This window comes from Hyaena hyaena, unplaced genomic scaffold (genome assembly GCF_003009895.1).
Source record: "Hyaena hyaena isolate Hyena2069 unplaced genomic scaffold, ASM300989v1 scaffold_62, whole genome shotgun sequence".
NCBI lineage: Eukaryota > Metazoa > Chordata > Mammalia > Carnivora > Hyaenidae > Hyaena > Hyaena hyaena.
This window is the reverse complement of record NW_024080694.1, coordinates 130,952-153,672: the sequence shown is the minus strand read 5'-3', so window position 1 is coordinate 153,672 and position 22,721 is coordinate 130,952. Positions and strand designations below refer to the sequence as shown.

Genomic DNA, 22,721 nt, shown 5'->3' with positions numbered 1-22,721 from the left:
AAGGTGAAACTGATGGCTTATTGAAGTACCAGGTACTTCAGTAACAGTTGAATGTGGCTGCTTCAAATGCTGAGTCAAATCCTCACCCTTCCTATGTTATACTTTTACCTTCAATTTTAACCTTTTTATGAGATTTATACTTACAACTAATGTATTCAATATTTACTGAGTGACAAACACTTATGAAGCACTTTCAAAGCAATTATCCCTCCAGTGACTCTGATGAAGGACTATTATCCCCATTTTGTAGATGAGAATGTTGAGGTTGAAAATTTGTCTCAGTAAGGGAAGCAGAAAACCTAAAAACCCATTAGTGATTAATTGCTGCACAAGGAGTTACTTTAGGAATCTCTAGAAATAGTAATTCTGGCATCTGATGGGCCGGGTGGTGCTCAGAAGACCTCTGAGATGGGCCTTGAGGATGAAGGAAGAGGAAAGCATTCCAGAAAAAAGGAACTCCATGAAGGTAGTCCCCCTAATGTCATGACTAGGCTCTCTTCACCAAATCCTTAGGCTTGGTATATATTTATTGATTGCTTTATTTGTGATTCAGATGTTTTACTTCATAGTACTTAACAGAGGAGATGGGTCTCTAATCTCTCAAGTATGGGATTTACTCTTAAAGTCATAGTGACTGGTGTGGCATCAAAGAATCCCCAAGCTTACTTCAAGAGCCAGGCTTGGATGGACAGAATGCTCAGACCTTCCAGATCCCTTCAAAAGTGGGAGATTTTCTTTTCCTTCAGTGATACCTGTAATAAATGTTGACTAAAGGCAATAGCTGGTTTCGCTCCCCACATGGCAATTGGGTATGAGTATCAACCCTCAGGGAATCGTTCATCTTTTAAAAAGAAAAATCCCATTTGAATAATTACCTGTTGGCCTCTGGTTAATGCAAATTGCAGGATGCACTACCAGGATTTCTGCCGAGAACATATGAGACATTATTTGTAATACTTAATGCTTTATGCTTCAAGCTATTAATTCATTCCAAGCCCTAACTAGATCAGCTGTGGATCTAGAACATTCTGGGGAGTTTGCCACTGAGTGAAATGAGAGAAAAGTAGAATAAGAGAAATGGTAGAGCTGAAAAGATCTTAGGAATGGCCTTTTTAGAGTTTTTACACTTGTTTTTAACAATGGAAACTCTTTTTAAGATAACACCTTAAATGGATCCTGAAGTAGGTGCCCATTGCTCCTATTTTGCCTCTTTCTTGATAAAATATACCTAAATTTTCTTTAAGAAAATACCCTTACTCTGTTTATATTGTGGGGGATTGATTCCAACCCAGTTCCTTTGTGGCTGCCATTAGCATTTCCAACCTGAGGCCAATGCTAGCTCAGGAAGCAGATCTCTGAGAAATATAAAGAAATGAGCCCCTAAGTAAATATAATTAACCTGTAGAACAAGGTGTACCTGAAGCCAATTGTCCCTGGACTTCTTAGTTATGTAAATAAATAGATTATCTTTTATGCTTAAACCAGTTTGGGAAGGATTTTCTGTTACTTGAAAGTGAAAACAAGGTAAAAGAGTCCCAAACTGAACAATATAAAGAAAATAAAGTCAGACTCTCTGGTTGAAGTAAAGGTAGGAAACCTGGACCCTCACTCACAGTGTACTCCCCCCATTCCAGAAAGCTCTGTAGATGGACTCTACTCTCTAGTCCCATCCTTTTTACAGATGGACAAACCAAGTTCAAAGAAGAAAACTAAGAATATTGTCAGCACACTTGGAGGAATTAAACATGAGTATAAGCCTTTTTTTTTTTTTTAATGTTTATTTACTTTTGAGAGACACAGAGCATGAGCAGGGAATGGTCAAATAGAGAGAGAGAGAGAGAGAGAGACGCAGAATCCAAAGCAGGCTCCAGGCTCTGAAATGTCAGCACAGAGCCGGACTCAGGGCTTAAACTCAGACCATGAGATCATGAGCTGAAGTCTGATGATACCGACTGAGCCATCCAGGTGCCCCTCTAAGCTTTTTCTTTTTTAACAAGTTTCAGAAAATTAGAATGAGTAGTTACTACTTACATATTAGGAAAAAAATTTATTTAAGGAAATCACAATAATATATTATATAAAATAACATGAAATAAGTCATCAATAATTATACCAGAAGGGGTGCCTGGGTAGTTCAACTCTTGATTTGGATTCAGGTCATGGTCTCCAGGTTGTGGGGTCAAGCCCTGCATTGGTCTCTGTGCTGAGTGTATAGCCTGCTTAAGATTCTGTCTTTCTCTCTCCCTCTCTCTCTATCTCCCTCTGTCCCTCTCCCCTACTTGCTCTTTCTTTCTCTCAAAAAAAAAAAAAAAAAACCCACAATAACTCCTATAGTATAAGCATGTTTCACAAAGTCCATAGAGTGCATATTTGCTACCCTGACTATGCTTTTTATAAGCTTGTCAGAGAAATGTCTGGCATGTTCTGATAAAAATGAACTTTTCTTTTAGGAGCTGGCTTTATATTATGCCATTCATCTTTCCTCTTACTTCAGCAGGTTATACACAACTTCACAACTTTCTCTTAAAGAACATCACTGTTGCAAGATATATCCTTATGATGAAATAAAAGAAATGCAATTTATAGATCAAAATTTGGTAGCACAATATGAAAAGCACGTGGTAGACCCCTGTGCAATAGTAGACTAGTGAAACATCACAATCGATAAAGGTCAGAGACTTGGCAAAGTTCACAAATCAAAGAAAGGAGAATCTGACCATGAATTTATAATTAATGACTCATTGCTTCTTTCATTTACATTAAAGTTAACCTACTTAGAGGGGTTAATTCCACAAGCCACACTGCTTCTCTCTTTTCAGTGAGTGAAAAAAATAATCTCGCGGTTTAGATAAACAGATACTAGACCAAAACTTGAAAGAACATCATTTCCTTCTGTCTCTTATCTAAGGACGAATCATTTCATGACCCCTTTCTGAAGTTTAAGAACCATTTTATAGAAATGGTGTATGATTAAGAACTGGGAATTCAACTCAGTAGAAAACACTTTTTATCCTTCTGTATGATGGGAGGGAAGCACTACTAGCTAGTAATAGCTAATCATCATTTTAGTGATACACCGAGCAGATAATGCTGTTGAGTTCTGGCCTGAATTCTTAACTACAGAACTGGGACAAAATGAATTGCTGTCACTTTAAGCTAGTACCTTTGTGGTAATTTGTTACACAGCAATAGCAAACAAATACACTGCAAAGTATTTAAAGTTGTACCTCATCTGCTTGGCTCCTATAAGGGTAGGAGGCAAGACAGCAGAAGAATGTAGTCCCTCCTTGCTGCTCGCCTGCCCCTGTGAAAGAAGCACGACTCGGAATCGAGAGGCACCAGAGGATGGTTTCTGTAGGTGGGTTGCTGTCATCGTCCCAAATGCCTCTAGTTCCCTCAGTACAGTCTCCAGAAGACCCTTACTCTGTAACACCATCTCCTTTATGCTTCTACTTAATGGAAATGTAAAGATAATTTGCCTAATCACTCAGTCTAACCTTGGCCTCCCAGAAATGTCACTTACTTGCTTCATAACATATGTCTATGCTTATCTTGTTTGCACTCTCCCTGGCCTACTGCTATACTCTGTGATTAGAAAGTAAGAAACATGAGAACAGGACCTTCTCTGTCTTGCTCACTGTTACAACCTCCAGAGCCTGGACAGATGGCCGACACCGAAGGAAGGTTTGCTTCATGAAAATATTACAGAAAGATGCAGCCAGTACTGTATAAGCAAACACATAACATGGTTATACATTCATATGCCCAGCATTCATGCACAACTTTATTAAAAGATTTTCATAGCACTTTGTTCATATTCTTGTTATAGAATTTTTGATGCTATTTTATGAGGTCCTGGAGGACAGAAGCCATGTATTCTTCTCTTCATGTCCTTAGTACTAAATACAGTGGTCAGTGCATGGTAGATGTTTAATAAATGTTTGTGGAATATAATGGAAGTGATAAGTAAGCCATGAAAATCAAATTATCCTCAATATGGCCACACAAATATAGATAGAGATATATAGACACATAGATACTGATTTGACTAAGTAGAATTCTTTTTTATTCTATGAGATATAGCAATTTTCCACTTTTTCCCTTACTCCTAAGGCCTTGACAGGAGTCTTCTTCCAGTATTCACCTCCTTTATGCACTTTCATTCCACATTCACAAGTTCCCCCACAGCTTGATGAAATGATCTTTCCATCTGAAGCTCAGACAGTGCAAGAGTACAGACCAGCTCCAGTGACCAAACATAGCATTCCAACGGCTTCAGCTGAACCATTATGTATGACTTTACAACAGGTGCTCTTCTATGCCAGGAGCTGACTCTGACCACAGAGTGTCCCCTCAGCCGTCCCGTCCTATTTGCTGATGTCCCCAGAGATGTTTGCACCCAGCTGTGGCTGCCCTTCTGTATCTCCTGCACCTCTCCTTTAGGGGTAAACTCACTGTCCCTCTGCATGTAGACAAACCTGCGTATAATACTTACGACCCACCAGGCTTGAGTCTCTCCTACTCTTCCCCTATTTTTCTTAAAGACTTTCCAGGCATCTCATTTTCCAGGAAAATTGTGATGAACTACGATCCTGAAGACAGAGTGTTGGTCTCTTCCTCTGGGCTCCAGGAGCCCCCTACACTTGCCTCTTTCATAGTACTTAGCACACTGGTGCCTAATGACTAGTTCTTATGTCTGTCTCCCTCCTTGAGTAAGCTCCTTGAAAGAGTGTTTTATTTCTGTATACACAAGTCCTATCACATTGCTTGCTACATGGCCAGTTCTTACAAAATGTAGTTTGAACTAAAAAAATAAATAAATCATGAATGAAGGTGCTGTAGGCAGAACAATGCCCTCCCCCAGAGATGCCCACATCTTAAATCCCAGGACCCATGAGAAAAAAGACTCTGCAGATGTGATTAAGGATTTTGAGGTGAGGATTATCCAGATGTACCCATTGTAATCACAGTGAATACCCATATCATAGAGAGTTAGGAGGGTCAGAGTCAGGGAAGGAAATGTGGCAACAGAATAAGAGTTTGAAAAGGAAAGATTCCTAGAGCCAATGATTTCAAGCAGCTGCGAAAAGCTGGAAAAGGCAAGGAAGCAGATTCTCCTATAGACTTTGTTTTGGCTCATGAAGCCCATTTTGGAAGTCCAACCCCCATAACTATAAGATGATAAATTTTTTATTGTTTTAAGCCACAAAATTGGTGGTGATTTCTTATAGCAGCAGAAAGAAACTAAGAAATGAATGCATAAAGAAATGATCGCATAAAGAAATGATCTTAGATATGTATCTCCTGTTTATAAAAATCTGCCTGTATTGCTGTCTGTTAATCAATGCTGTTAGGTCCTGCCAAGAATAGGAACCAATGTTTTTATCTCTGGAAAGCTTTCGCCACCATCTCCCTGCCTTCCTCCTCAACTTTGTGCTGACTGTGATATAGCTGAGTAGAAACAACATGGGCTTCAGAAGCAGAGACACGTGAATTCAGTCGTATTCCCATTACTTCTCAGCAGTCTGCATTAGGACAAGTAACTCCATGCCTCTGATTCTGTTTCTTCATCTCATTTTCAGCGTTGTTACAAAGGTTAGACAGCGAAGAAATATAACAAAGAAAACAATGTTATTGGCAAGCAAGGTAGTCTTCCAAGGAGATGATTGAAGTACTCACACTAGAGTTTTTTGGCTGTGGACATCCGTGGGATCACATGATGCCAGGAGGTGTGGATAGTTAAGTTCCTTCTTCACGTTACAGAAGGAGAAGTCTTGGGGCCATCAGGTATAATCATGGAAGAATAAAGGAACAGAAAAGATTGCATGGGACATAAAAGGACAGTGGATGGCAGAAGACAGCAGGTTCAGTATTGTGAACTTCTCTAGAACTTCCAAATCTTCAGGAGAGAGTTGTAGTATAGTTTTTATGGAAATGCATAAAAACTAATTCCTAAAACCACTTTGACTTAGGGCAAAACAGAGAGAAGTTTCAGGTGGAGGGTGACCATGAGGGAAAAGCCCCTGGGAATTAGCAAAAAGTCAAGGGAGGGCTTGGGACATCCATGGAATGTGAGGTTGAGAGCTGAGCCAAGCTTACCCAGCTCTTCCACAACACATGATAGGAGTGCTTTGCAAGTTACAGACACACAAACAATGAGGACCTCAATGCTACAGGTGTTCTGTATAATTTCTTCTCCCATTTGAAATGATTGACTCCCCAGTTGTTCACATAGAAGCACAGGAAACAGTGGGATAGGCAGGTAGTAGTAACTATCAAGAAATCCATTCCACCTCCAGGTCTGGGACTTCTCCCCTTTCTTCTCAATCTCCGCTCTGCCCTCTGGGCCAGTGCTGTCTGCTGGGGAAGACTTAGTGCGAAAGAGCAGGTGGCTTCACAGCCCTCTCATTTAGGTAATGAGTTAGAATCTCCACCTAAAGGCAAGCCCAAGGACGCTTCCAGCTGCTACACACTGGAAGTTGACAGCAACATGTGTGTGTGTGTTGAGAGGGAGGCTGGAATGTCTTAATAATAAACACATTTAGGGCGGCTTCCTACCCCCTACCTTTTGGTAAACCATAACAGTTTCTTGGATCACTTGATTCTTTATGGGCTGGTGAAAAGAAATCAAGCCTAACTTCAGGCAATAACCTACCTCTTCGAGCAATTAGCTCTATACACAATTTTCAAGGAATTCCTCATTGCCTCTTCTGAACTGCTGTAGGAAAAGACTGGAAAAAGATAGGCAAAGGCCGGCGACGTAAAACAAGGCCCCTCAGTACCCTTCTCAGCTCAGGGGAAGGGTAATGAATTGCATTCTGGAGACAAAGAGAACTTTGACAACAGAGAGTCTGACAGTTTTCTTAAGGCAGGAAATGTGGTCATTATCAACCCAGAGCTTGGTGTGCAAACATTGTCCATATGTTTATATACCTTTTCCCAGCTTGTGGACATTGTTTAAATGGGAGGGGAGGAAAGTGCAAGAAGGAAATCCTCTTCCGTTTGGCAAGAACCGAACTTCACACGCTTGACCTACATCTTTCGTCTCAAAGAGCAAGCGAGACCACCTCTGTATTAGGTGTCCCAGAGAGGGTTCACAAGCCAGCATGGCTGCCATCAATGGCCATTATGCAACAGCCATTTGTGGAACACTGGTTGTAGGACAGTCACTAAACTGTGTGCCAGGATTACAACAGATGAACAAGAAATCAATGCCCTTCCCTTCCCCCATAGAACTCCTGGTCACTGTTGTGGTTTGACTTGTCACCATCATCATCCCTACCACCTCTCTCTTCATCTCTTACACCAATGCTAGAAATTGAATTTACAAAGCATATAGGGCTAAACAAAAATGAAGTCTTAAAAAATAAAGGAATGGAAAATAATCACCTGGTGATTTCATTAAAATGCAAAAGATTTCCAGGTGCATTTGCCTACTATGAATTGGAAAATCTTGAAACGGGTTCCCACACTCAACATTTTCAAAACAATATAGAGGATTCTCACAGTCATTCCATGGCTCACATTTTGTGAATACAGTCTTATGTTATACCACTTCATACATTTTTGTCATATTCATTGTGTTTTGAATGTCACAACAGCTCAAGAAAGTAAATAGGATGGGAATTATTATCTCCAGTTTACAGATGAGGAAAAGAAATGCATCAGTATGTCTATTCAACCTAATTTAATATAACTGGCATCTAATTTGTTCAAGCTCTGTGCTAGAAGTTGTAGAAAATGAGACACCCAATGAGTTTGCATTAGAAGGATAGAGAAAACAAGCACACAAATATGCCAGGTGCTTTACACTCTGTTCTAGCTGTAATTTACTTCAAGAAATACCGGTATATGCATGCATATAAATGTATTATATTAACTTTATTCTGTGCCCTGAGGGTGATAAGTTCACTCATTCACTAATTGGCTCATTCATTTTACCCAATATTTATTGAGTAGTTATTATGTGTCTGGCATCTTTCTCAGTATTGGGGATACAGTAGTAAATAAAATACACAAAAACATCTGCCGCCATGGAATTGACATTCTAGTGGGGAAAACAGAGACTAGGAAACCACACTGTGAGGTAATTCTTGTATATTTGAAGGGACCCATCCAGGAACAGGCTTGTATGACTTTTTGGGGCCTATTTAGTATTGAATATTTATACAAGTGGCAGAGACTGGCCTTTGTCAAAATATTCTTTCCAGAAGTAATATTGTCAGGGAACAGATGCAGGGCCCTCACTGACCTCTAATTGTCATAAACCATTGTTTACCAAAATAACTTGAAATGTCAATTTGTAACAGATTGTCTCATTTAAGCTTTTTCCAGTAATATTGTGGTATAGATATTATTATCTCCATTTTACAGATTAGGCATTTGAGATTTAACAGGGTTAAATAATTACCTGATGTTCAGTTATTAAGTATGAGTAGCAGAGTCGGGATTTAAACTGGTTTGTTTCGATAGCCTGTACAATTTCCACCATCGGGTCTAAGATGTTGGTGTCACAAATTCTGTATCACACCAGCAATATTCATCTCATCTTTATGCCTCATCTCTGGTCTTCTGTCTATGGACAGCCAGCTTAAGTTTCTCTTACCAAAGAATTTCTCAGGGCTGGTTTTAATTGGTGATGATCATGCTTACTTCTTAGTTTGATTGGATCTTGTGTCCCCCATATTGTTAACTGAAACTTTTCTTGAGATGACGGAGTATTTTTCCTACACTTTTCCCATAACCCACAGCATCTAATAAGATACAATACATGTGAGAGATATGTAGTCATTGTTGCCTTGGTAGATAAATTTTAACTGCACCACTTAGAACACAGTACCTAGACATAATAGATGCTCAGTGAGTAAGTATTTGCTTTTGTAGACAGAATTCTCACAAGATCCTGGATAATACAATGGATGTCTCTTTCAATTTAGATCATCAAAAATAGAAATCCATGAGAATTTAATTTGTTAATATTCTTTGATTATAAATAGCTACTAATTTACTTATTCTCTTTAATATAGGTTTGGAATTCTTAGACCAAGAGGTTAATTTTCAATATATAATGTATGTATCTAAAAATCTGATTCAGCCGAGGTTATCTGAAGCCCAGCTGAAGAAATATTTATAGAGAGAGGTCCTGGATAGAGTAAGCAGAACTGACATAGAATATAGAATTTAGGAAAGGGAAAATGTACGGGGGGCAGGGGGGGTGCACATCTTTACAGGTTTTTTCCTTGATGTTATCACAGGTTAGAGAAAGAAGTGGTGAATTAACCATATATTAATCTAACAAGGGTTATTTAAACAAACCTCTCCCTACTTTGGAAACACAAAACACATTTCACATCTTGTCACTTCTCAACGATTAATATGCACTCAATTAATGCATTTATTTGATGCCACTGAAACAGATTTGGCAAGTATTGATTAATTACATGTAAACATGAGACAGAATCAGAGCAGTTAATATATGCATGTGTCTGTATAGGTATGCAGACCTTGTTTCTCAAGTCCAAGACTAAGATAAACAGTTCAAGAGCAGATTTTATTAATTTGTGAATTTCTCTAATGTCTAATAATGCAATACAACTTTGTCAGATTTAGGTACATGTATCTGAAAAGAGTAAGATTACCTGAAATTTGGACTGCTGCTGATGTGAGAAGTATGCTCATTCTGTAAACAAGTATGTACAATATAATCAGGAAAAACAACCGTCCAAGTTTTATGTAGATTCATGCGATCAAAAACATTATTCCAGCAAAAACTTAAGAAGCGTGTATGTGACACACACCCATGTATGTATAAACACACATACTTACCTGTGTGTTGAACTCCTAGAAACAGTGATTCCATGATGAAAGTATTTCTGGCTACATTTGTTTATCTCTCTGAGCCTTAGGTTTTTTTTCTTTAAATATAGGGATAATCATAACTGCTTCTATCTCAAGGAGATGTCAGAATTAAATCATAGGCCATATTTGAAAATGTCTAGTTCATGGGGGACATGTAATAAAGATTATTTACCCTGTCTTTTTTCTTGGCTCCATTCCTACCTATCACAAGCTAGCCTTATGCTATTCTCTTTGGAGGAGCCATAAGAAATAGATAGGATCATACCTGCTCTCAAGGACAATTTTTGGGGGAACCAACTTGCTAATAAATAGATTATTGTTATTAATAGATGATGATGATGATGATGATGATTAAAGGATTATTAATAAATAGAATATTTCTATTCTATTTGTCAGGTATAGCCAAACATTCACTTATGTGCTTCATGCTTTTGTTTATAAAGTAGAGGGTAAGAATCTTGAAAAGTGCTGATTGAGGTTTCCCCAAGGTTTATGCTGCTAGACTGTGACCAGCCAGAATTAGAGACAAGATCTTGAATGAGCCAGAAAATTCAGAATCCAGGTCACTGCTACGCTGGAGAGGTGCCCTGAATGCAGGAAATCCCCGAGGAACAATGATGGGCAGCAGGAGGGCAGGAAGAAGGACTGAGCACATGCTGGATCAAGGCTGTAGCAGGCGAGAGGAACCAGAAAAGTATACAAAGAGACGAATCTTCCATCTGAGCCCAAGCTCCAGGACCTTGAAGCTCACAGATGCTACTATGTACGCACTTGCCACACCCAGGTGCCAAGAACAGGATAGGTAAGGAGCACCATGCATGCCTCAATGACATGGACAGCAATATCCTGACCTTATGGAGCAAGCACTGAGCCAGGAGCCAGCACACCCAGCATCCAGCCCCTCTTCTACTTTACAGATCTATATAGTATTGGGCAAATAAATTTCTCCAGTGCCCTCCCTTGTAAAGTGGGGATGTTTGCGCTCTGTCATAGGTCATGTCAGAGCCAAAGGAAATAAATATGAACCACCATAGGTTAGTGGTCAAGGGTACAGACCTCCTGGATTCAAATCCCAGACCCACCGCTTACGCCAAAATACGATCTCAGCAAGTAGTTATTTTCAGAGTCCTCATCTGGAAAATGGAATAATAAGATGTCTTTCTCATAGAGTTGCAGTTTACCAGCAATACGCATGAAGTGTTTACAACAAAGCCAGACACGTAGTAAACACTCAGTAAACATAAAGTGAACTATGATTATTAACAAGAACGTGGCTTATGAACAGCTGATGTGGAAAGCACAAGGAAGTTGGCTTTAGCATCAGAGAGACAAAAGCTCTAATTCAGACTCCATTATGAGCTGGATGATTTGAAGCAAATCACTTAACTCCTCTTAAATATTGACTTTTAAAATTTGCACACTGGGCATGATAATTCACTGTTCAAAAGATTCTTATGAGGATTTGAAATAGCTTGTATCGAACAAATGGAATATAGTACATTTTCAATGAATGGTAATTATGATGTGTACATATAGGGTGACAGGCATATCTAGAAAGTCTTGTTATTAGAATTGCTGTTACTGGGGCGCCTGGGTGGCTTAGTCGGTTAAGCATCTGACTTTCGCCTAGGTCATGATCTCGCGGTTCGTGGGTTCGAGCCCCGCGTCGGGCTCTGTGCTGACTGCCAGCTCGGAGCCTGGAGCCTGTTTCAGTCTGTGACTCCCTCTCTCTCTGACCCTCCCCTGCTCACGCTGTCTCTCTCTCTCTCCCCTAGAAATAAATAAAAATAAAATAAAAAAAAAGAATTGCTGTTACTGTCAAGTTCTTTCCTAAGCAAGAGGTGACTTCCCAGATGCTAAGACAACGACTCTCTTGAGTTGTGAGCAAAGTGGGCCAGTGCACCTGGGAACCTTATTTCAAGCAAGCATAAATGCTCCTTCCTATAGAAAACATGATCAGAACAGAATGATTCACACAGTGCACTCAATCCCAGTGGTTTGCATTTATAGTGGCACTTTGCCCAGCCCTCTTTCTTCTCTGGTCGCATGTGTCAGTGACACCAACGGGAAGAACATGAAATGTCCTGGGAGACATGCCACAGGTAGCCTGAGGACATGAGCTCTGTGTTCTGTGGGACTCAGACCTCAACAACGCTGCCACTGTCCTTCCCAGAAAGGCTGGAAAGTGGCCACGGTCCAGCTGGACCCAACTTCCACAGAGTGGACCAAAGCGTTGCAAGTGGGCCAGGAGGAAGGCTGGAAGATGGGTTGTTGAGAATGTGACTGGCCGTGTGCTCTCACAGTGCCTTTCAAAGTGCTGGACTCCTTCCAGCCCCAAGGTTGCCAAACACCCCAAGGAGCAAGCAACACACTTCTAACTCCCAGTAGGAACTCCTGGCTCAGAGGGTCCACAAAGAAGAAAAAGGGCTCAGAATAAATAATTTCCTTGTATGCGTCAAGTACTTTATACCTTGACCCTATTTGGTCCCCACAACACCTATGTCCAATCATTACTCCATTTTACACAGTCTAATAGTGCATTGTAAACCTTCAACAAAGGTTAGCTATTACTATTTTTGTCATAGTTATTCTTATTATAAATGAAGAAAATGAGGCTCGTGGCCTTGAGGTAACTTGCCCATTGTCATATGGTTGTTAGTGACAAAAACCCAATTGTCTACCTCCAAAGTGTATGCACTTGACACCACAGCCTGCAGCCACTATGGCTTATTAGACACCTTCCTTCCACCAGGGTCCATGCTAGGTGATAGCAGAGAGACAGGAAGTGTCCACTTCCCCAAAACTGTAGTCAAGTGTTTTTCAAACTATGAGTCTAGGCCTTCAGTGGTTCATGAAACCCCTTTTGAGGTCATCACAAATGCTTTATTAATGATACAGAATAAAATTTAAGTAAAGAATACATCTTACATAATTCAACTAAGTATTAAATGATACTGTTGTAATCATGTATAAAAACATGTAAGTGTATTGCTGGATTATGATGTACAAAGTACATCTTGTAAAGATCATCGTCACAAATATTTGAAGGCCACCAATCTAGTGAGCATGCAAGCAGGAGATACAGAGATTTGTGTGGTACAATTTCCTGCTTGCTAGCTCTTCTCATTAGTCTCTTTGGGACTGTGTGGTGGTGCCCTTTGTGGGATTTCCAAAGGAAGGGAGAGATCATAATGGCCCATACCAAGAGAAGGGGGTCATTGGCTAGAACTTCATAGATCAGACTTCTGAAATCCACTGTGAACATCTCAATATAGGAAATCCAAGAGCATGAAATGAGTTGAATTTTGAATCAAGCTGGGATAAATCTAATTATTTTCATTTCACCTTTAACAAACATGATTTGAACCCCTGTGGGTACTGTTCACTGTATTAGGCACTGAAACAGGGGAAGGATTCCAAAAACAGGTACACTATTGTTCATCCCTTGTAGAGGGCACAGCTCCTTACACTACTCTGAACTGAACACTTTCTGTGTACTAGGATCTGAGCCAAGACCTAGGAAGATCAGAGCCAGGCCAAGCTATGCTGGAGCCTAAGGCCAAATGAATTTTAATATAAGTTTTTAATAGCTAATTTTTTCTAGAACACTAGAATGGTTGAAAAGTCAAAACACAGGAGTATTAAAACTCACAAAATTATTTTTAAAGTATTTTACTTATAACACAAACTGAATTATTATAATTTTACTTCCCTCATTTTATTTTTTTTCCTCCCTCCTTTTAGTGGAAGCAAACTCATCAATAACATTTCAAAATCAAATTCTTCCTTATCTCATTTTTTAAAGTTTATTTGTTTATTGCGAGGGAGAGAGCTTGAGCTTCAGCGGGAGAGGGGTACAGGGAGGGGGAGAGAAAGAATCCCAAGCAGACTCCATGTTGTGAGGGCAGAGCCCAACACTGGGCTCAAACTCAGGAACCATGAGATCATTACCTGAGCGGAAATCAAGAGTCAAATGATTAACTGGCTGAGCCACCCAGGCACTCCATTTATCTCATTTTCAATTGGAGGAATTTCCATGTTTGACAATTTCCCTTAACCAAGTGATGATCTTAAATAATTTTTAACTTCAAGTTACTAGTTGTCTTTATTTACAGTTTTGATATGTTCACCATGGGACGTTTGCACTAATTTTGATTTATTTCAAGTAATACATTAAAATATTACTTATCTTGGTTTTCTATATTGATTTTTTCCCCTCCTTCTAACAAATTTGGCACTCAAGCAAGAGCCTCACTCCGCTTACCCGAAATCCTAACACTAAAGGATACATAAATGAAACAGTTTGGAGTCCTTCTTTTTCAGCTTTTATAATCCAATGAGAAAGTCAAACAAGTAGATACATACTAACTAACACTTCTTGAGCATTTATTGACTGTTGTTCTAATTACTTCACATGTATTAATTCGTCTAGTCCTTCCAACAATCCTATAAGTAGATACTACTTATTATTCCCGTAAAAAAAAAAAAAAAAAAAAAAAAAAAAAAAAAAAAAAAACGGAGGAGCACTCAGGTGGCTCAGTTGGTTAATCATCCAACTCTTGATTTTGGCTCAGGTCATGATTTCAGTTTCATGAGTTTGAGCCCCACTCACTTGGGACTCTGTGCTGACAGCCCTGGAGGCTGCTTGGGATTCTCCCTCTCTCTCTCTCTCTCTCTCTCTGTCCCTCCCCAACTTGAGTGTTCTATGTCTCTCTCAAAAATCAATAAATAAACTTAAATAAATAAATAAATTTTAAAAGGAAACTTAGGCACAGAGCAGTTAAGAAACTATTCCAGGGTCACACAGGTCTAAGATATAAAGCCTAGGTTTGAACCCCGTCAGCCTGGCTCCAAAGCCTGAGCTGTTAACCACTGAGTACTCACTAGGTTAAGGCAGGTGGTTGTGGCTTTCCATTTAAAGAATCACTGCTCAGCTGAAGGAACAAAAGTAAACATGATATCAACATAAGGCTTTAAACTCAACTATTAAAAAAATAGAATAAAATGATTAATTATACTTTGAAAGCAGTGGGTAATCTACCCCCAGATAATTTTATTTCCTTCTCTCAAAAGAATGATCTTCTTTCCCTGAACCATATGCTTCTCATTCCCAAGGTGGCTAATAGCAACCCTCTACAGATGCGTAAAATTAATCATACGATTTCCTTAGGGTGGCAATGTAGTATCAAATTGGCAGTTCTTCCACAGTAAGTAGCCACACTGAATGAAACCCATAACATAGTATCATATTTCTTGAATATTTCATCTTATCAATTCATTCAACAAATATTTATGAAGCACCCAATTTGGTCATTTTCAGAATTCACAGTCTTATTTTTAAAGGAAATATAAAATGTCTTTAAAGTATCCATCTAGAAGTCTATTTTGCTCTGAATTTCTCTGAAGGGATCCCTAAGGAGGAAATAGTACTAATGGATGAAGCAATATCCTCAAATATAAAACTGTATATAACTCACATATGTATTATAGTTTATAGGTTACAAAGTGCTTTCATGTGCATTATTTCCTTTGCTATTCATCCTCTAGAATGTCCCAAGAGATAAGTAAAATTAAAATAACACTAATTTAAAATACTCTAATTAAAGAAACCTAAAGTGGTAAGTAAGCATTAGCAATAGATAAACTCTAATTGTTACCCCATTGAGTAAGAGGGTTTTAAAAAAATAGGTCAGATATAATACTTTCCCTGATTAAGAAAGGAAGCCAAAATGCTTATGCCCTACCAATAACCACTTGGGTGATGTCAAGTGAAGTCGTTAGATTCTGTATTTCAGTTTCCTTACCAATAAAGTAAGTGTTCAATCACATGCCAGTTCATCTCAGAGAGTGATTGTGGCGATTGATGATGCATCCCTCAAGTACAGAGATCGGTCATCTTTACATTTCTGCAGTTCCCAGGCTTAGCACAGTTCCTGATATGTGGAGGGCACCCAAAACGTATGCTGATGGATGGTTGCATGGATGGATGGACGGACAAATAAGTGACTAATTGAACTGGCATCCTCTGCCACTGGGGCTCTTTCAGTGAATTAGTACAAATGTCCCATCAACATGAAGCTAGTTGTGGGTGCTAGCCCATGGATGGTATTTGCCAGGGCCTTTGCACTTGCTATAGCTACTGCCTGTTATGCTCATCTCCCAATTCTTAACCTTCCTTGTTTCTACTTGCCATTTGGACCCCAGTTCAAGTGTATTCTCAGAAGGATCTTTCCCGATCACCCATTAATATTGCCTGCTCAGTCCTGTTTTATCCGCCACCCTGCTCTTAGTCCTCTGAATGTTCTTACAAATCTTTGTTGATTTATATGTATGTCATCTGTTTTTCCCCTTGAATGTAAGCTCCATTAAGGTAGCTAATTAGTGTCTCTTATTCACTACAGAACCCTCAGTTCATAATATGCTGCTGGTACACATTAGCACATAATCAATGACTGCTGGATGAACAGATGAATTAGCCTAGACCACCCTTCCAAGTAGCAGTCTAACCTAATTGTCCTCTTTTTTTTTTTTTTTTTTTTAATCTTCTGGCTATTGGATCATCTGGCTTTATTCTCTTGTTCCCAACATTTTCTTCAAGTCTGTCTCTGCATTACAGCAAATCTTTGGTCTTTCTTATCAATCTTAACCAATGTGAATCCACCATTCACTAATTCCCAGAACTCTACAAATGAGAGAATTTTCTCCTCTTTACCTGTCCCATTGTACTCTCACTAGTCAGGCTTATTATCTTTTCTGTTAAGAGAGGAACTAGAAATGGATAAATGGATGGATGGATGGATGGATGGATGGATGGATGGATGGATGAAAGGACAGATGGGACACACAAATAAATGAATAATCACTTTGAAAACACTTTCAAGGTTTTATGGCCATTTTTACCAGTTGAATGTTTGTTAAAGTTCTTTTGTTTTCTCTATGAAGATTTCTCCTATGCAAATTGCCATTATCCTGGGACCCCAAAACTACTCTGTTTTTACAGAGACTATACACAATTGTCTCTTCAATCACTAGTTTAATAATGGGTGGTACATGTACAGGCTGAATTTCTCACCTTAAGTTCAGAAACGATTGTTTAAGACAAATGATTCAAAGCTGGATCTGAAAAGCAAAACATCAACATAATTACTTAAAAAGCTGGATTGGAGGATGTGACATAGACATATCATGGCAGTGGGCTTTGTTCCAATCTTCTACCTCTGCATAACAACAACCCAAAAATTGATGACTTAAAAGAACAACATTTACTATATTCATGAACCTCCAACTTAGGCAGGGCTCACGGGGGGCAACTTGTCTCTGCTCCATGTGGCATCAGCTGAGGTGGCCCTAAGAAGGTTAGAGGATCCATTTTCATGATGGCTCGCTCACACAACAGGAAGATTGGTCAGCTGGGAGTCTCGGGTTCTCTGTCTATGGGCCTCCCTATGGGCTGCTTGAACTTCCTTACAACCTAGGGCTGGATTCCAAGAGATAGTATACCAAGAGAATATGAAAGAAGTGCAGAAAGTTGTGGTCAATCCACCACAGATCCCTGCCCCAGTAACAATTTGTGAGATAGAGAGACTGACCAGAGAGGAAGGAGGTGATGACTGCTATAACCCAATCAGAGGCAAGGAAATACAAGGAAACCTTTGCTAGGGTTTCTAGGACAGAGAAGAACACTGTCTCCAATGGGACTTGATAATGTAAGGATGTGAAGGGCTTACAGTAGCTTCAGATATTTTCAGCATGAGAATAAATAACCAAGAAATAAAGCCAGCACACAGTGGAATCAGAGACAAAGATGATCCTAGTGGTTTTATTCAGCTGAATCAAACTGTACTTGAAGCTGTTCCCACCCTTGGACTGTGACTTTGCGTGTCCCAGCAAATTCCCTGTTATTTACAAAACACTGAGTTAGGCCTTAATTCACTTGCCACCTCATATATCTGAAGTATGCCTTCTTATACTTTTTATGTCATTAAAAGGGTGTCACATAATGAACACCACAGATGATAATGACATATAAATACTATATTGGGAAATCTCTTTCCTATCTGGCCCATTCCAGGTACTCAGAATTGGGCACCTTTTCCTGAAGGCTTCTCCAGTTGTCCCCCTTTTAGTGAGCTTATCCCAGTGACTGCTACATCCTGTTCATTTCTTATCCACATCCCTCAGCACCTGCCCTAGCCAACGCTCATATCTTTTTTGACCTTATCACTCTTGTTCTTCCATCCTTTCATTAATTCCCTATTTACCACTCCGTTAAGCATAAAGTTCTTACTCTTGCCTTCTTGGCCTTCCATTCTACCTTCCCAGCTCTTACACCTGAGCAGATAGGGGAAAAAGTAGTAAATCTAAGGTCTTCATTCTGAAGTGCCAGGGAGAACCTGGTGTGGGCTGGGAGAAGAGTGGATTAGGCTGATGTTTGCTGGAGCAGCTGGAGTCCGAGGTGGTTAGGAGGGATGTGAGGTGATGAGGTAAGTGCTGTACGGTTATGAAGTAGGGGGCCTTGGTATGAGTCCTCTTGGACCCAAGTCCATTGTCACACGGGTCTACATACAGACTCGATCCTTTGGTCATTCCACGGGCGTTGGAAACAGTCTCTGGCTCTTGGTAAAGCTCAGGATAGGTCAGATGGGAAGGGCTGGGACAAGGATGTGTTGGTTTTCTTGTTACGCGTCACCAGTAAGGGATGGCATTGCTCAGGCATGGATGTGGAGTCTTCCTTAATACAAGCACAGTACTCGTCTTGACTGATTGCCCCTCGGCACAGCAGACATCTCTCTTCCTTCTGCATAACCTGGACTAAAGTCTCTGTCTATAATGGCCAGATGCATAGCACCAACACTTTGAATAGTGTCCCCCATAACCTTTAATTCCCACGTACCTTATAATTCATCCAGACTCTATAGCTCATTCTCTTAAAAAAAAGAAAATGCCTCTTTTCCCCCATTTCTTGACTTTGCTCTTGCCATTCCTTCTAAAGTAGATTAAAGATGGCCACCAATTCTTTGATATTTCTTCTATTAAGAGAGAAAGTCTGCCTTGAACATGGGCTGGGCTTGGTGACTTGATTGACCCATAAAATGCAGCAGAAGTGCCCTTCAGGGAAAGAAATGTTTGGTATTTCCAAGGCAAGGTAATAAGGAGCCTTGTAGCTTGTGCCTACACTTCTTAGATGTGTGCTCTTTAGGGTGCTTTTTCTTAGAACACTGTTTCTCAAATTCCAGCCACCATTTTGTCAGAAAGCCTTGTAGAGAAGATTCAGGAAAAGTAAGTGCCCAACCAGCCTCCAGCTGTTCCAGCCGTCCCTGCCAAGATACCAGATATATAAGTGAAGCCATATTAGATCTGCTAGACCAGCCCATTCACAAGCGGATACCACTGAGTGATCTCAGTCTGTGCTCCTTGGAGCAGAGGTGCACAGCTAAGCTCTCTTAAATTCCAGATGCACCAAATTAAGATGTCATCAAACGGTGACTTTTTAAGGCAGTGAGTTTTGGAAGTAATTTGAACACAGCAATAGGGCCAGAGTAAGGCCGAGTTCAGAAAAGTAAATCCTTCCTGAGAGTTGAAAAAGTTTATGGACAAGAAGTTTTCATTGAAAGTAAGTGGTGCTAGACAGGTTTAGCGAATATTTCAAGCATGTCGTCTCCTATGTATCTTGTGATTGATGATGTATAGAGATGGCAATAGAATGCTATTGGAATAGAACATTATTGGAAAGGTAGTAAGATGAAGAAACAAGGTTATCGTGTTAGAAGTCCAAGAATGACTGTGAATTGATCATGCCCTGAACAGAGAAACTATCTCCCTCCAAATGACCCCACACCTAACAGCCTGTTTCACAAAATGTAAAGAGAATCGGTGTTGTTTATTCATCCTGACAAATAACATTTTTAAATTACTTTTTATAATAAACATGATTTTTCTCTCTCAGATGTCCCTAAAAAAAGAAAGAAAAGATTATTTTTTGCTATTCTAAGCTTCTCTCTTTGACCAAACACTACCAGCTGCTTATAATTTACAATTGATTTTAAATTTTTACACATTAAAATAGAGGATAATTTTGTCATATTTGAAAGGGGACCAATGTTACATTATCTATTTCCTTTACCATTATAAACAATCAATCAAAAGAAGAAAGAGAAGGAAGAGGAAGAAGAGGAAAAGGAAAGTCAGTCAAGGTGGAAATACTTGCTTACAAATAATATTATGTAATTCTCTGCCGTTTTTCAAATCCTTGTTTAGAAAATAAACCTTAACCACTAGTTTTTCCATTCCCCGCCATTTTCAGTGAAGTACTATAGAAGTAAAACATGAGAGGCACAGAAGCAATTTTTAGCATAAAGATTGAGTACTAAACAGAAAACTTTAAACATGCTCTGAATACTATTGTAGAAATAAGATACCAGAATACAAAATATACACATGCACATACATACATACATATCCATCTCAATATGTATCATTGTTGAAATCTTTTCTTCAGTTGATCTCAACAGATCTCAAAGACTGTGTTCATTCATTCATTCATTCTTATAAACATTCATTTAACAAATGTGGATTGTCTCCTACATGCTACTCCCTATGCTGGATGCTGAGAATACCATGATGAACAAGACAGACACTGACCCAATCCTAGATCTCAAAATCTGATGGATGGACAGAAATTAAACAAATAAGTAGGCAAATATTGGTCATAATTTGTGTCATTATTTGGATGTGATTTATCAAAAAATCTGTTAACGGATAGCATAGGATGTTGTAAGAAGAGCATGAGAACTGGATGATCAAAGAAGGCTTCCTTGGGTAGAACTATAGATTTCTCTTTGAAACACGTAGTTTGGCTTCATAACAGCCAGCAATTTCAATTCATTTCTTCCTGTTTCCTTTCAGTCTTAACTAGAGAGGCTACAAATGCTAGATCTTCAGTCCAGGCCTCCCATGCAGCTAGGGATAGCCATATGACTCAATTCTAGCCAAAGAGACATTAAGGAACTTTTGCTAGAGTCCCATGGGAAATATTTTCTCTACTTTGTTAAGTTATATAGGCATCAGAGGGGAGGTCTCACTCTACTGTGGCCTCCCCTTATTTGCTGACTTTGAATTCTGTTGCCGCAGGAGATCAGCATTTTGCAGCCATGAACAAAAAAGGAAGGAGGGTTACATCAGTGGTGGCCTAGAGCCCTGATATTCTTATGCCATTGAGCCAGCAATAGACATCTTGCCATGTGCAATAATTATGTCTAAATTATTCTAGATTGGCTATTGTGTTACTTGGAGCTGAAATCATTACTAGCTTCCAGATTCTCAGAAAAAAGTGATCTTAAACTGATCCTCCTGAATTACTAAAATATCTCCCCTATGCTTCAAGCAAACCCAGCATCTTATTTCTATCTCTCTTACAGCATGTATTTCTCCACATTGTATATTGCCATTTATATAAATTTCTACCTTCCTCTCATAAGCTACTGTCCTCCAGGGCAGGAATCATGGCATAGTATTCTTGGTATCTCCAGTGCCTCAGAGAACGCCAGGCTGTACTCAGGCAGTTATAACTCAGTACATAACTGAATTAAATGAAGGGAGTAGTGATGGCACCATCATTAGAGATGGTGGTAAGTACGGTGCTGGTGCAGCTATGATAGTTTTTGGTGGCAGTGTTGCTGACGGTGGGATGGCGGTGTTGTTAGTGGGCATCAGAGTACAGTTTTGGTGACAATGGCCATAGCAGTGTTAGCACCTGTAACGATACAGGTGGTACCTCTCTTGAGTCTGGATCGGAGGAAAGGGTGCTATATTACCCAGGAGTGATATCATTTTGATAATGAGGGAAAGCTTGATAACCCTGACTTTTCATTTACACCACAGTTTGAGGCAAGAAACAGTACAGATTGGGTGAATTAGACAGCAGAGGCTATTAGAAGAAATTCTGTCAACCACATAAAAGATGGCCTCTGGAGTGTCCTTCCAGCTGATTCCCCAAATGCCTCTTTGCTCCAGGACTTACGTGGTGTTTTTTTTTTTTTTTTTTTAAAGAATTGAGCAACCAATATAAAAGAGAGATAAACAGTCACACCCAAAGTAACTTCCAGCTCCTCATTGTCTCATGCAAAGAAAAGAAATTCAAGGAAGAGGGCTCCTTCCAAAGAAAACATCCTGGCACCCAGGCAGCCTGCTCCCAGGTCCCCAGTAGCCAGAGAGCTGACTCACTGACATTTATGCAGCTCCCTGGAGCCAATGAATTATAATAAGGACATTCCAGGCAATCAAATTACTGGGGCTGGAGGGGGGTGGGGAAGTGGAGGTTGCCCACATAGGTCACTTTCTAGAAAGCAGGTTCTGAGAATGGCTTTCTGTGCACTGAGAATGAGATCTCGCTCTTCCAACAGGATATGTTTGCCGGTAACACACATAGGCTGGGGCGGGTGTTCAAATGCATTGGGCTTAGCTGGAAGCTTATTGTACTTAGGTTCACAAAAATTAGGAACGCATCAAGCTTATTTACTCTGCACTGTATTTAAACCACCTCCCTCCCGCCTTTGTTCTGTAAATAACTATTCCCAAATCCAGACTGCCTATCGAACAACAAACCAATGATTCAGTTAATAATTATAAACCCGAACAATTCAGCACACACCCACATACAGAGGAACTAGATATCACTTGCCTGAAATATTTGACAATCACACAAAAAAACAAATGAGACTACCTGAACACAACAGTCGTGTCAGGAGCCGTTGGAGAAGAGGTAGGAGAGGGAGGATTTTTGGATTTTTTTTTTTTTTGAATGAAACCTCCCCTAAGCGTTCCATTTGATTCTTTCCCACACAACCTCAAGCCTACATCTCACT

General features: G+C 39.7%; 1 long non-coding RNA gene across 5 annotated transcripts in view; it reads right to left on the bottom strand.

Annotated features, from left to right (window-relative positions):
• Nucleotides 1-22,721, bottom strand: part of LOC120231760 — a 176,530-nt gene that overhangs the window by 47,589 nt on the left and 106,220 nt on the right. For 3 of the 5 annotated variants that reach the window (XR_005528409.1, XR_005528408.1, XR_005528411.1), the window contains exons 3-4: nucleotides 16,931-16,977; nucleotides 14,743-14,792 (exon numbers count right to left, since the gene is read on the bottom strand). This is a non-coding gene — a long non-coding RNA (uncharacterized LOC120231760). The other 2 variants (XR_005528410.1, XR_005528412.1) reach the window with 2 other exon arrangements.